Raw genomic sequence first — 12,836 nt, 5'->3', positions numbered from 1 at the left:
TTAATACATACCCCCAAACAGGAGTAAGGATGTGGTCTACAAATTACAACATGAAATAGAAAATGCATGCCAAAAGGGCAGTTTTAATATGCAGGTAGATGGGGAAAATCAGGATGGTGCTGGATCCAAAGAGGAGGAATTTCTAGAGTGTCTACAAGATGGCTTTCTAGAGCAGCTCATCGTTGACCCCACTTGGTGATCAGTTATTCCAGACTGGGTGTTGTGTCATGAACCAGAATAATCTAAATCTAAAGGTAAAAGAACCCTTAGGAGAAAGTGACAATATGATAGAATTCACCCTGAAATATGAGAAGGAGAAGCTAAAGTCAGATGCACCAGTATTACAATGGAGTAAATTGGATTACAGAGGTATGAGAGAGGCGTTGGCCAAAATTCATTGGGAAAGAGCACTGGCAGGGATGATGGCAGAGCAGCAACGTCTGGAATTTCTGTAAGTAATTCAGAAGGCACAGGTTACATCCCAAAGAGCAAGAAGTATTCTAAAGGCAAGATGACACAACTGTGGCTAACAGAGAAGTCAAAGCTAAAATAAAAGCCAAAGAGAGGACATATAATAGAGCAAAACTTTGCGGGAAGTTAGAGGATTGGGAAGCTTTAAAAAATCAATAGAAGGCAACTAAAAAGTCAATAACAAGGAAAAGATGGAAAATGAAAGTAAGCTAGCCAATAATATTAAAGTGGATATCAAAAGCTTCTTCAGATACATAGAGTGTAAAAGAGAGGTGTGATTGGATATCAGAACACTGGAAAAAGATGTTACAGAGGGAGTAAGAGGGGACAAGGAAATGGTGAATGAACTGAGTAAGTATTTTTGATTAGTCTTCACTGTGGGAGACACTAGCAGTACGCTAGATGTTCAAGAGTGTCAGGAGTCAGAAGTGTGTGAAGATGCTATTAATAGGGAGGTTCTTGGGGAAACTGAAATGTCTGAAGGTAGATAAGCCACCTGGACCAGATGGTGTACACCCTAGGTTTCTGAAAGAGGTGGCTGAATAGATCTAGAGACATTAATAATGATCTTTCAGGAATCACTAGATTCTTGGAGAGATTCGGGGAATGAACAAAGTGGCAGATGGAATATAGTGCCATGAGGTGTATGGTTATGCACTTTGGTAGAAGAAATGTAAAGGTACACCATTTCCTAAATGCAGAAAAAATTCAAAAATCTGAGACGCAAAGGGACTTGGGAGTTCTTGCGCAGGATTCCCCAAAGGCTAATTTGCAGGTTCAGTTGGTGGTGAGGAAGGAAAATGTGATGTTAGCATTCATTTCAAGAGGATAAGAATATAAAAGCAAGTATGTAATGTTGAGGTTTTATAAAGTACTGGTAAGGCTTCACTTGGAATATTGTGAATAGATGTGGGCCTCTTATCTCAGAAAGGATGTGCTGACAATGGAGAAGGTTCAGGGAAGCTTCATGAAAATAATTCCGGGATTGACTGACTAGTCATATGAAGAACATTTGATGGCTCTGGGTCTGTACTCACTGAAATTCAGAAGAATGAGCGGCAGCCTACATGAAACCTATCAAATGATGAGAGGCCTTGAAAAAATGAATGTGGAGAGGATGTTTTCTGTGGTGGGAGAGTCTCGGCCCAGAGGACACAGCCTCAGAATATAGAGACATCCTTTTAGAACGGAAATGAGAAGGAATTTCTTTCGTGGTGAATCTGTGGAATTCATTGCCACAGGTGATTGTGGAGACCAAGTCTTTACATATATTTAAGGCAGAGGTTGATAGATTCTTGATTGATCAAAACATGAAGGGATACAGGGAGAAGGCAGGAGATTTGGGGCTGAGAGAGAAAATGGATCAGCCATGATGAAATGGCAGAGTAGACTTGCTGGGCTGAATGGCTTAATTCTGCTCCTGTATCTTATAGTCTTATGGAAGATGTAGAGTGATGTCGCAGCCTTGTTTAGTTCAAGTCTGCATTGAGATTTGGTCTGCTATACATCAAGTGCAAATATAAAAAGAGACAAATTTCTGGAAACAACTAAATTTGAATAACATATTCCACAGTTTTCTTGCCTGATGGAGTGCAAGACTGTTCTGAGCTTATGTACAAACTTAACATCGTCATTATACAGAGGCTGACAATGTGCATTGCTTTCCTTTTGGAGTTGGCACACAATGAAGATCATGCCCATCAAGTCTCTAGATGAACAGAAAACATGATGCAATTCTGGAAGCAGTTCTCCAGTCAAAGGGAGGAAGCAAATGAGGGGGATCCTAATGACGGTCCTCCCGGTGACAGACAGCAGAGAGATTCCAGTGTCATTGCAGCAATTGTTGATGCAGATTGTACTCCTTTTCCAAAGATGTTATTGTTATTATCATGACTTTTTAGTCCTTGGCATGCTCACCGCACCCCAGATATGACAGCCAAAGCTTTGAATTTACAACTGCTTCTCAGGCAGCACTTGATAACCAACCAACAGAAGGTTAAAACTATTTTACCTGCTCCAAATTGCCCTATCATTAGTACCAATGTCTTTTTCCAAAACAACATCAGGGCTGATTTGATGAAAATGTACAGTATATTATCCAATCAAAAGTGTGCAAGATATTTTAGTTTGATAACTCAACAGTAGCCATTGAAAATGAAATACAGGTGTCCTCCACTTTTCAAACGTTTGCTTTACGAAATCTCACTGTTATGAAAGACCTACATTAGTACCCTGTTTTCACTTTCAGAAGGTGTTTTCACTGTTATGAAGAAAGGCAGCACGCAATAAAACATCAGCACGCGATAAAAGGCAGCGCGCGCCCCGAGCAGCCGCTCTCCCCCGGATTCAGAACGGCATTGCTTTAACACGTTGCATTGAGCAGCCATTAACAAGATGAGTTCTACGGTTTCGGAAAAGCCTGAAGGAGTAAGGGTGTTACACTTAGCGTAAAACTAGACATAATTAAGCGTTTCGATCGTGGTGAACGAAGCAAGGACAAAGTGAGTTTGGCTTGTGGAAGTTGACGAAGATGATGTTGAAGAGGTTTTGGCATCCCATGACCAAGAACTAATAGATGAAGAGCTGATACAATTGGAAGAGGAAAGGATAACAATCGAAACCGAATGCAACCGAATGCAGAAAGTGAAGCAACTGCGTGAGATTTTCGCTGCAATGATAAAGTACCACTTTAATTTTGAAAGGGTACGTAGGTTTAGGGGATATTTGCAGGATGGTTTGAATACTTACAAACAACTGTATGACAGAAAAATGCGCGAGGCTCAGCAGTCAAGCAAGCCTTCCACATCAGCCACAGCATTTGATGAACCTCAACCTTTGACATCCAGGCGGGCAGTCATAGGAGAAGATGAGCAGCCTGCCCTGATCGACGATGAGATGACACCCCCCCGTGTCCCACCACCCCAACACCCAGGCCCCGGACACATACTGCACCGATTCGCGAAGAATGCAGCGGTAGCCGGGAGGTACACAGCACATCTTTGAGAAAAAAGCCGGAATAAACATGATAATTAATTAGGTGCCGCCTAGCACGTAATTGTCGGCCCAGATCAGAGGTGATGCAATTGGCAATCGCCTCTGATCTGCGCCGACATTTACGTGCTGGGCAGCACCTAATTAATTAGCATGTTTATTTCGGCTTTTTTCTTAACAATGTGCTGTGTGCCTCCCAGCTACCGCTGCGTTCTTCGCAGCAATGTATTGGGTCGGCGGCCTGGAGGGTGGGGGCCACTGCACCACCCAGCCTGCGACGACTCAGTCTAACACACCATCAGTGTGCTTGGCACTGTCTTCCCAATTCCCGTAAGTGATACTACACTGTACATACATTATTTCTACTTTATATAGGCTGTGTATTTTTACGTGTTATTTGGTAGATTTGGCAGCTTCATAGTTTAAGGGTTACTGGAGAGCGTGTTTACGCCAACAGTGCTTGCGTGAGATTTTCTGCCGAGAGCGCTTGCCTGAGTTTTTCGCTACGGAGATCTGTGCAGGCAATCGTTGTAGAGAAGTATTTCTACTTTATATAGGCTGTGTATTTATCATATCATTCCTGCTTTTACTATATGTTATTGTTATTTTAGGTTTTATGTGTTATTTGGCATGATTTGGTAGGTTATTTTTGGGTCTGCCAACGCTCACAAAATTTTCCCATATAAATAAATGGTAACTGCTTCTTTGCTTTACAATATTTTGGCTTATGAACCGTTTCATAGGAAGGCTCTACCTTCGGATGGCGGGGGAAACCTGTAGCTGTACTGACATGTGAAAGCAGAGGACAACAGAAAATCTGTGACTTAAAGTACAGAAGTGGAAAGAATACATTAGGTCTAGAAGCTTGTCGATAACTCTGGTGTATGTGGATTCTTCTGTTCTGTCAACGGCAACCAAAACCCAAACACCCTCAGGTCCAATCTATTAACAGTCAAGGTTGGAGGTGGACTTAACAAGGATGTAGCACAATGAAATCATGCTGGAGCCAACACTTTGAAAATATCCTCAACAATGATCCTGTCCTTGACAAGATGTACAAACATTACCAGGATTTAAATGTTATTGTCATTGAAAAATTACACTTAATTTTAAATACCATGTACTTTCTCATCATAGACAGTGGGGGCAGCAGAGTACTGAATTCTGATGTTACAATTCTACAAGCTCTTCAATAGTCAAAAGTGTTTTTGAGTGAAACTGAGTCATGATATATGAATAAATTTCCTTTACGTATCATTCTTTCATCTGGAAAAACGTCCCCAGGGAGTTGAAGCTGCACCACATAAGGAGATAGTACAAGAGGTGACCATGAATTTATTCATAGCAATGGATCTTAAAAAGAGAAAGCTACAAGTTTTATGGAGGAAATGACTGAAATTGGAGGATTGGCTGATGCAGACACAGATAATAGCCACACACAACTTATTTTAGATTACCACAATTGACAAATCAACTACACTGCTTTTCATAACAAACATCTTCAAATATCATAACATGTCTGATCACTATTTCCACCTTGGGCATTGAGTGATGACATCATATATCATGATAAAAGTTGTAGATAATTTCTGCCCACTCTCCAGAACCATCTGTGACAGTGAATAAACAAAGCCAAATCTTTATCTGTTCAGCTCTGAAAACAGATACTATTTATGCACAATATAAAGAAACATTTGCAAATCAGTTGGACTTATCTGAAGGTATAAAATACATACATTTTCAATTGTTGAATAAAGAGTTTCAACATTACCCCTCTGATGGCATTCCTTCAAGAAGAACTGCAAAAATATTACGGGAGAACATTCTTGTTTCAATATAGCTGTATTCACTTGTGTTTTTTTTCTGTAACCATCAAACCCACAACAGATATACTTCCATTTGCTTCTGTAAAGGACAACCAATTCAAAACTAACCGAATTCTATTGCAACACACTCAAAATGCTGGAGGAACTCAGCAGGCCAGGCAGCATCCATAGAAAAGAGTAAAAAGTCACCGTTTCAGACTGAGACCTATCTTCTGGGGTCCAGAAGAAGGGGTTTGGTCCGAAACTATGACTGTTTACTCTTTTCCATATTGTAGATGCTGCCAGGTCTGCTGAATTTCTCCAATAGTTTGTGTGTGTTGCTTTGGATTTCCAGCATCTGCACATTTTCTATATTCTGTTTTGGATAAGATAAGATGATATTAAGCCATTTTGAAGAACTTTGAGTAAATCTGAGCAGTTTTTGGGCTTGGTAGGCTAAGCACTAATATATCCAACCATACCAGCAGGATGTCTGGGTGCAAGTGGGTGACTAGTAGTGGCTTAGGGTGGCAATTCTTTTGGCCGAATATCACTCAAGAATATTCACTAACATGATTTCCCTGTTAAAGAGTGAATGCAAAATAAACATTTTAAGTGCTGTCTTCTAGTTTGGGATTTTCTACTGCCTTGATCCACTGAGCGAGCAGACGTATCTGCTCTGGTCAGAATTAGAATTGCAATTAATGCATAATAAAGTCATCAAAATCATCCTGCATATGTTATAGAATGGCCCCACCTTCACTGATCAGGTCAATAAGTTAAAGGGCTGGATAAGGCAGAATATCAGGTTCACATCGTCTGCCTGTTCTCCTTGTTTCTAATGTTTACCCTTCATGATGACTGTCCTTCTAAACTTATTCATACATTGATTAATCACTTTTCCAAGTTCCACTCCTGAATTATCAATCTTAAATGTTAACTTTGTTTTTTCTATTGCTATTGGGGAGGGTTTAAACTAGATTTGCAGGGGGGTGCGAACCGAAGTGAAGAGGCAGAGGATAGGAAGGTTGGAGTACAAGTAGAGACAGCTTGTAGGGAGTTTGTGAGGAAGGATAGGTAGATGTTAGACCAAAGATGCACTCAGCCTGATTGGTTGAGATGTGTCTTACATAAACAAGGTGGATAAACTTAGAGTGTGGATCAAGACGTGGAACTGTGACATTGTGGCCATTACAGACTTGGATATCTCAGGAGCAGGAATGGTTGCTGAGTATGCCGGGCTTTAGATGTTTCAAAAAGACCAGAGAGGGAGGCAAAAGAGGCAGGGGCATGGCATTGCTAATTAGGGATAGTGTCACGGCTGCAGAAAAGTCATGGAGAGATTGTCTACTGAGTCTGTGTAAGTAGAAGTCAGAAACAGGAAAGGGGCAATAACTCCACCGAGTGTTTTTTGTAGACCCCCCAATAGTAACAGGGATATCGAGGAGCAGATAGGGAGGCAGATTCTGGAATGGTGCAATAATAATAGGGTTGTTGTGATGGGAGATTTTAACTTGCCTAATATTGATCGGCATCTCCTTATGCAAGAGGTTCAGATAGGGCGGAGTTTGTAAGATGTGATCAGGATGGTTTCCTGACACAATATGTAGATTGTGGGCACGTGGCCAAGTGGTTAAGGTGTTCAGCTAGCGATCTGAAAGTCGTGAGTTCGAGCCCCAGCTCAGGCAGTGTGTTGTGTCCTTGTGCAAGGCACTTAATCACACAGTGCTCTGTGACAACACTGGTTTCAAGCTGGATGGGTCCTAATGCCCTTCCCTTGGACAACATCGGTGTCGTGGAGAGGGGAGACTTGCAGCATAGGCAACTGCCGGTCTTCCATACAACCTTGTCCAGGCCTGCGCCCTGGAGAGTGAAGACTTTCCAGGTGCAGATCCATGGTCTTGCAAGACTAACGGATACCTTTAATGTAGATAAGCCAACTAGAGGGGAGGCTGTGAGGCTGTACTTGATCTGGTATTGGGAAATGAACCTGGTCATGTGTCAGATCTCTCGGTGGGAGAGCATTTTGGAGGTATTGACCACAACACTATCTCCTTCACCATAGCGCTGCAAAGGGATAAGAGCAGACAATTTGGAAAAACATTTAATTGGGGTGGGGGAAATATGATGTTAATAGGCAAGAACTTGGGAGCATAAATTGGAAGCAGATGTTCTTAGGGAAATTCATGACAGAAATGTGGCAAAAGTTCAGGGAATATTTGCATGGAGTTCTGCACAGTTATGTTCCATTGAGGCAGGGAAAGGACGGTAGAGTTAAAGAACCATGATGTACAAAGTATGTAGGAAATCTAGTTAAGAAGAAAAGAAAAGCTTATGAAAGGTTCAAGAAAATAGGTACTGTTAGAGCTCTAGAAAATTACAAGGTTGCTAGGAAGGAGCCTAAGAATGGAATTAGGAGAGCCAGAAGCGACCATGATAAGGCCTTGATGAGCAGGATTAAGGAAGACCCCAAGGCATTCTACAATTATGTGAAGAGCAAGAGGATGAGCCGTGTGAGAATAGGAACAATCAGGTGCGACACTGGGAACGTGTGCATGGAGTTAGAGGAGGTAGCAGAGGTACTTAATGGATACTTTGCTTCAGTATTCACCAGGGAAGAAAGACCTTGGCAATTGTGGGGATGACTTACAGTGGACTGAAACACTTGAGCACAGAGACATTAAGAAAGAGGATGCGCTGGAGCTTTTGAAAATCACTAAGTTGGACAAGTCACCGGAATCAGATGAGATATACCCCAGGCTACTGTGGGAAAAGATTGCTGAGCCTCTTGCGATGATCTTTGCATCATCAATAGGGATGGGAGAAGAACCGGAGGTTTGGAGGGTTGTAAATGTGTTCCCTTGTTCAAGGAAGGGAGTAGAGATAACCAGTGAGTTTTGACTTCAGTGGTGGGCAAGTTGTTGGAGAAGATTCTGAGAGGCAGGATTTATGAGCATTTGGAGAGACATAATCTGATTAGGGATAGTCAGCATGGCTTTGTCAAGGGCAGGTCGTGCCTTACGAGCTTGATTGAATTATTTGAGGAAGCAACAAAACACATTGATGAAGCTAGAGCAGTTGATGTAGTGTACATGGATTTCAGTAAGGTATTTGATAAGTTTCCCCACGAAAGGCTCCTTTAGAAAGTAAGAAAGTATGGGATCCATGGAGACCTTGCTTTGTGGATCCAGAATTGGCTTGCCCACAGAAGGCTGGTTGTAGATGGTTCGTATTCTGTATGGAGGTCAGTGACCAGTGGTGTTCCGCAGGGATCTGTTCTGGAACCCCTCCTCTTTGTGAGTTTTATAAATGACCTGGATGAAAAGTAGCAGGGTGGGTTAGTAAGTTTGCTGATGACACAAAGGTTAGGGGTGTTGTGAATCCTCTGTACAGTTGTCAAAGGTTACAGTGGGACATCGACACGATGTAGAACTGGGCTGAGAAGTGGCAGATGGACTTCAATAAGTGTGGGGTGGTTCATTTTGGTAGGTCCAGATTGAAGGCAGAATATAACATAAATGGTAAGCCTCCTGGCAGTGTGGAGGATCTGAGAGATCTTGGGGTCTGTGTCCATGGGACACTCAAAGCTGCTGCGCAGGTTGACAGTGTTGTTAAGAAGGCATATGGTGTGTTGGCATTCACCAACCGTGGGATCGAGTTCAAGAGCTGTGAGGTAATGTTACAGCTAATTAAGACCTTGGTCAGACCCTACTTGGAGTACTGTGTTCACTTCTGGTCACCTCACTACAGGAAGGATGTGTATATAGAGAGAGTGCGGAGGATACTTACAAGGATGTTGCCTGAATTGGAGGGCGTACCTTATGAGAATAGTTTGAGTGTACTTGGCCTTTTCTCCTTGGAGCGATGGAGGATGAGAGGTGACCTGATAGAGTTGTATAAGATGATGAGAGGCATTCATCATGTGGGTAGCCAAAGGCTTTTTCCCAGGGCTGAAATGGCTAACACAAGGAGGCATATTTTTAAGGTGCTTGGAAGTAGGTACAAGAGGGATGTGAGGGGTATATTTCTCACACAGAGAGTGGTGGGTGCATGGAATGCAATGCTAGCAGCGGTGGTGGAAGCGGATACAATCGGGTCTTTTAAGAGACTGTTAGAAAGGTACATGCAGTGTAGAAAAATAGGGGGCTATGCACTAGGGAAATTCTAGGCAGCCTCTAGAATAGGTTACATGATCGGCACAACATTTTGGGCCGATGGGCCTGTAATGTGCTGTAAATTTCTATGTTCTGTGCTCTCTTCACAAAAGCTCTCATACCTGCTTAATATTTATAGCATTTTCTGTATGTTATCTCACTATGAATAATTTCTCCTTTAATTCCATTCATTTCCCTCAAATTAAAAGTGGGAACTCATGTAATTTCAACTAAGCCTATCTCTTATTGGGATATGTGGAACAAACCTTGTTTCAATTCTACTCAACCTTCTCCCACATCTTTATTGTATTAGTGCTGTTTCCTGCTCCAGGACACAAAAGTGAAATAACCTTTGCTGTAATTTTTAATCCTACTCTCCTTTCACATGGACCTAATGAAACTTTTCATGGTTTCTCTATCTCAATTTCAGGAGATGATTAGTACTGGAATTTCTCTCAAGCGCATGGACTCTCTTAGCTTCCCTGATTACGCTCCTATCTATCCTTCCTACCATTCGGGCTCCATTCTTTTCTTCCAGTTTTTTCACCTCATTTCTCACACCCCTTTTCTTCCCAGTGGTTCTGATATGTTTATACCGCAAGCACAGCTTCCCCCCCCCCACCAGTTAACAAAACTCTACAGTTTTTCAAATTTGAGGAACTGATAGAGCTGAAAAAGGGGAACTAGAGAGATCACATGAAAGTTCTTGCTTGTAAATCCTTGACTTCAGTGAAATGTTGGCATCAAATAGCCTAAATAGAATCAGCAAATTTAGCAAATGTGCAAGAGTCACAGCACGTGTTCAGTGACATTAGCGGAGGAATCTGATAAAGGAACTTGTGTGAAGTTGGTCAATGGAGTGATTAGGGAAGTGTCAGAAAGATTTCAGGAAATGGGTCAACTGGACAGTTGACTATGTCAGTTATGAAAGGAAATGTTCTGGCCTCAGCTGATTTGAGAACAGCTTTGGTAAAGAGAGCAAAAATATACTTGCATCCGTATAATTCCCATTTCTTTAATGTCAATAAAATGGTTTGAAATGTGGACTTGTAGTGTACGTGGCAAGCTCCTAGAATTGCAAAGTTACGGTAACTAGATAATCTAATGATGTGGAGTACGGCATAAGTATTGACTAGGAAATGAGGGAAACCTTCCTCTTCTTCAACACAGGTGCATTTGCATTTTATTAAAGACAAGGCTTTATACTAATACTTCATCTGAAAGACAACACTTCTACCAGTATTACACCAGTCCATGATATTAGATTGTTGACCTCAATTTTTGTGCACAGGTCTCTTAATTTGCACTTAGTCCACATGTGCCTGATCCAGGGGCAAGAAAATGGCTCAGTGAGTGACATTGTGCACTACAACCAGAGGTTGCTAGTCTTATGGCTGTGCCCTTGAATGGAAAAGCCTACAAAAAGTAGTGGATGCAGCCCAGTCCATCGCGAGCAAAAGCATTCCCACCTTTGTGTCCATCTACATAGAGCACTGTCATCAAGGAGTTCCATGCAGACTATGCTCTCTTCTTATTGCTGCCATCAGGAAGGAGGTGTAGGGGCCCCAGAACCCACACCACCAAGGTCAGAAACTGTTATTACCCCTCAACCATCAGGCACTTGAACCAAAAGGGCAACTTCACTCAATCTCACTCACTCCAACACTTAACTGTACCCACAACCTATGGACTCACTTTCAAAGACTCCTCACCTCATGTTCTTGATATTTCTTGCTTATTATTATTATCATTTTGTTTCTTTGTGTTTACAATGAATGCAGCTTGAATTATTTGAATGTTGGCACCAGACTCTTGATACAGGTACTCTACTCTTTAGAGGCATGGATCGTGTGGATAGTCAGAGGCTTTTTTCCGGGGCTGAAATGACTAACACGAGAGGGCAGTTTTAAGCTGCCTGGAAGTAGGTATAGAGGAGATGTCAGGGGTAAGTTTTTTTAAGCAGAGAGTGGTGAGTGCGTGGAATGGGCTGCCAGTGACAGTGGTGGAGGCAGATACAATAGGGCAGCGGTCCCCAACCACCGGGCCGCAAGGAAACAATTTGATTTGGTGATATGAGTCGGCTGCACCTTTCCTCATTCCCTGTCATGCCCACTGTTGAGCTTGAACACGCATGAGGTCAATATGCACACATCATCCATGTCAGCGCGGGAAGAAAATCAACTCCTCGAGCTTGCAAATGACGGCGGGCTGAGAAGTATGTTTGACATAACATCTCTGCCGGCATTCTGGATCAAAGTCAAGGCTGAATATCCTGAGGTAGCTGCGAAAACACTGAAAACATTGCTTCCATTTCCAACATATTTCTGCGAAGCGGGGTTTTCTGCGATGAATGCAATGAAAACTAAATTGCGGAATAGACTGGACATAAGGAACCCCCTTCGAGTATCGCTGTCTCCCATCAACCCTCGATGGCGTCAACTCGTTGCAGGGAAACAAGCCCAGGGCTCCCACTGATTCAACGATATTGGTGTGTTGCAATGATTTTATATGTTCATATGGGGAAAATATGTGCTGTGTGTTTAATATCCAAACATTACTTAAAATATTATGATGACTTATAAGTGACTTATAATTGACTTATCACTATATAGCACTAACATAAAGTAAAAGCAGGAATGATACGATAAATACACAGCCTATATAAAGTAGAAATAATGTATGTACAGTGTAGTTTCACTGAACAGAATCGCCAAAAACGATTTGTAGAAAAAAATCAGCACGTACACGCATGGCACTGGTGCCCGTGCAAGGCTTCATGGTCATGGTAGGCTTCCTCGGGATAAACACAACATATTTGACTGCTACTCTTGTCCCTTGGCAACCCTACCCACCCCCCCCACCCCCCCCCCGCCAAGTCAGCCAGTCCGCAAGAATATTGTCAATAGTAAAGTGGTCCGCAGGTTGGGGACCCCTGCGATAGGGTCTTTTAAGAGACTCCTGGATAGGTATATGGAGCTTAGAAAAATAGAGGGCTATGGGTAACCTTAGGTAATTTCTAAAGGAAGTACATGCTCAGCACAGTATTGTGGGCCGAAGGACCTGTATTGTGCTGTAGGTTTTCTATGTTTCTAAGTCATAGTCTGAGGTTACAGAGGGAACTAAGAAAATGCTTCAAGGAATTGTTCTTAAAGTCTCCGTGAACAAGTGTAGCATACTCATAGACCCATGGGAATCTCTGGACAGTATCAAGAAAGTAATGAGAACCCTCTTCTGTGTTTTGAGTAATTCTAAGTAATGAAAGTCTCTTCTAGGAGGCATGCAGAAATGCAACGGAAACTGAAGGAATGCCATAATCTCCCGAATAAATCACTCATCCACCCTATAAAGCACATCCTGCCTCGTTTGTACTAAACTCACAAACCTTAATGGAACCCCTGCCCCCTGACCCTTCCCG

This window comes from Mobula birostris, chromosome 19, assembly GCF_030028105.1.
Source record: "Mobula birostris isolate sMobBir1 chromosome 19, sMobBir1.hap1, whole genome shotgun sequence".
NCBI lineage: Eukaryota > Metazoa > Chordata > Chondrichthyes > Myliobatiformes > Myliobatidae > Mobula > Mobula birostris.
This window is presented reverse-complemented; position numbering follows the sequence as displayed.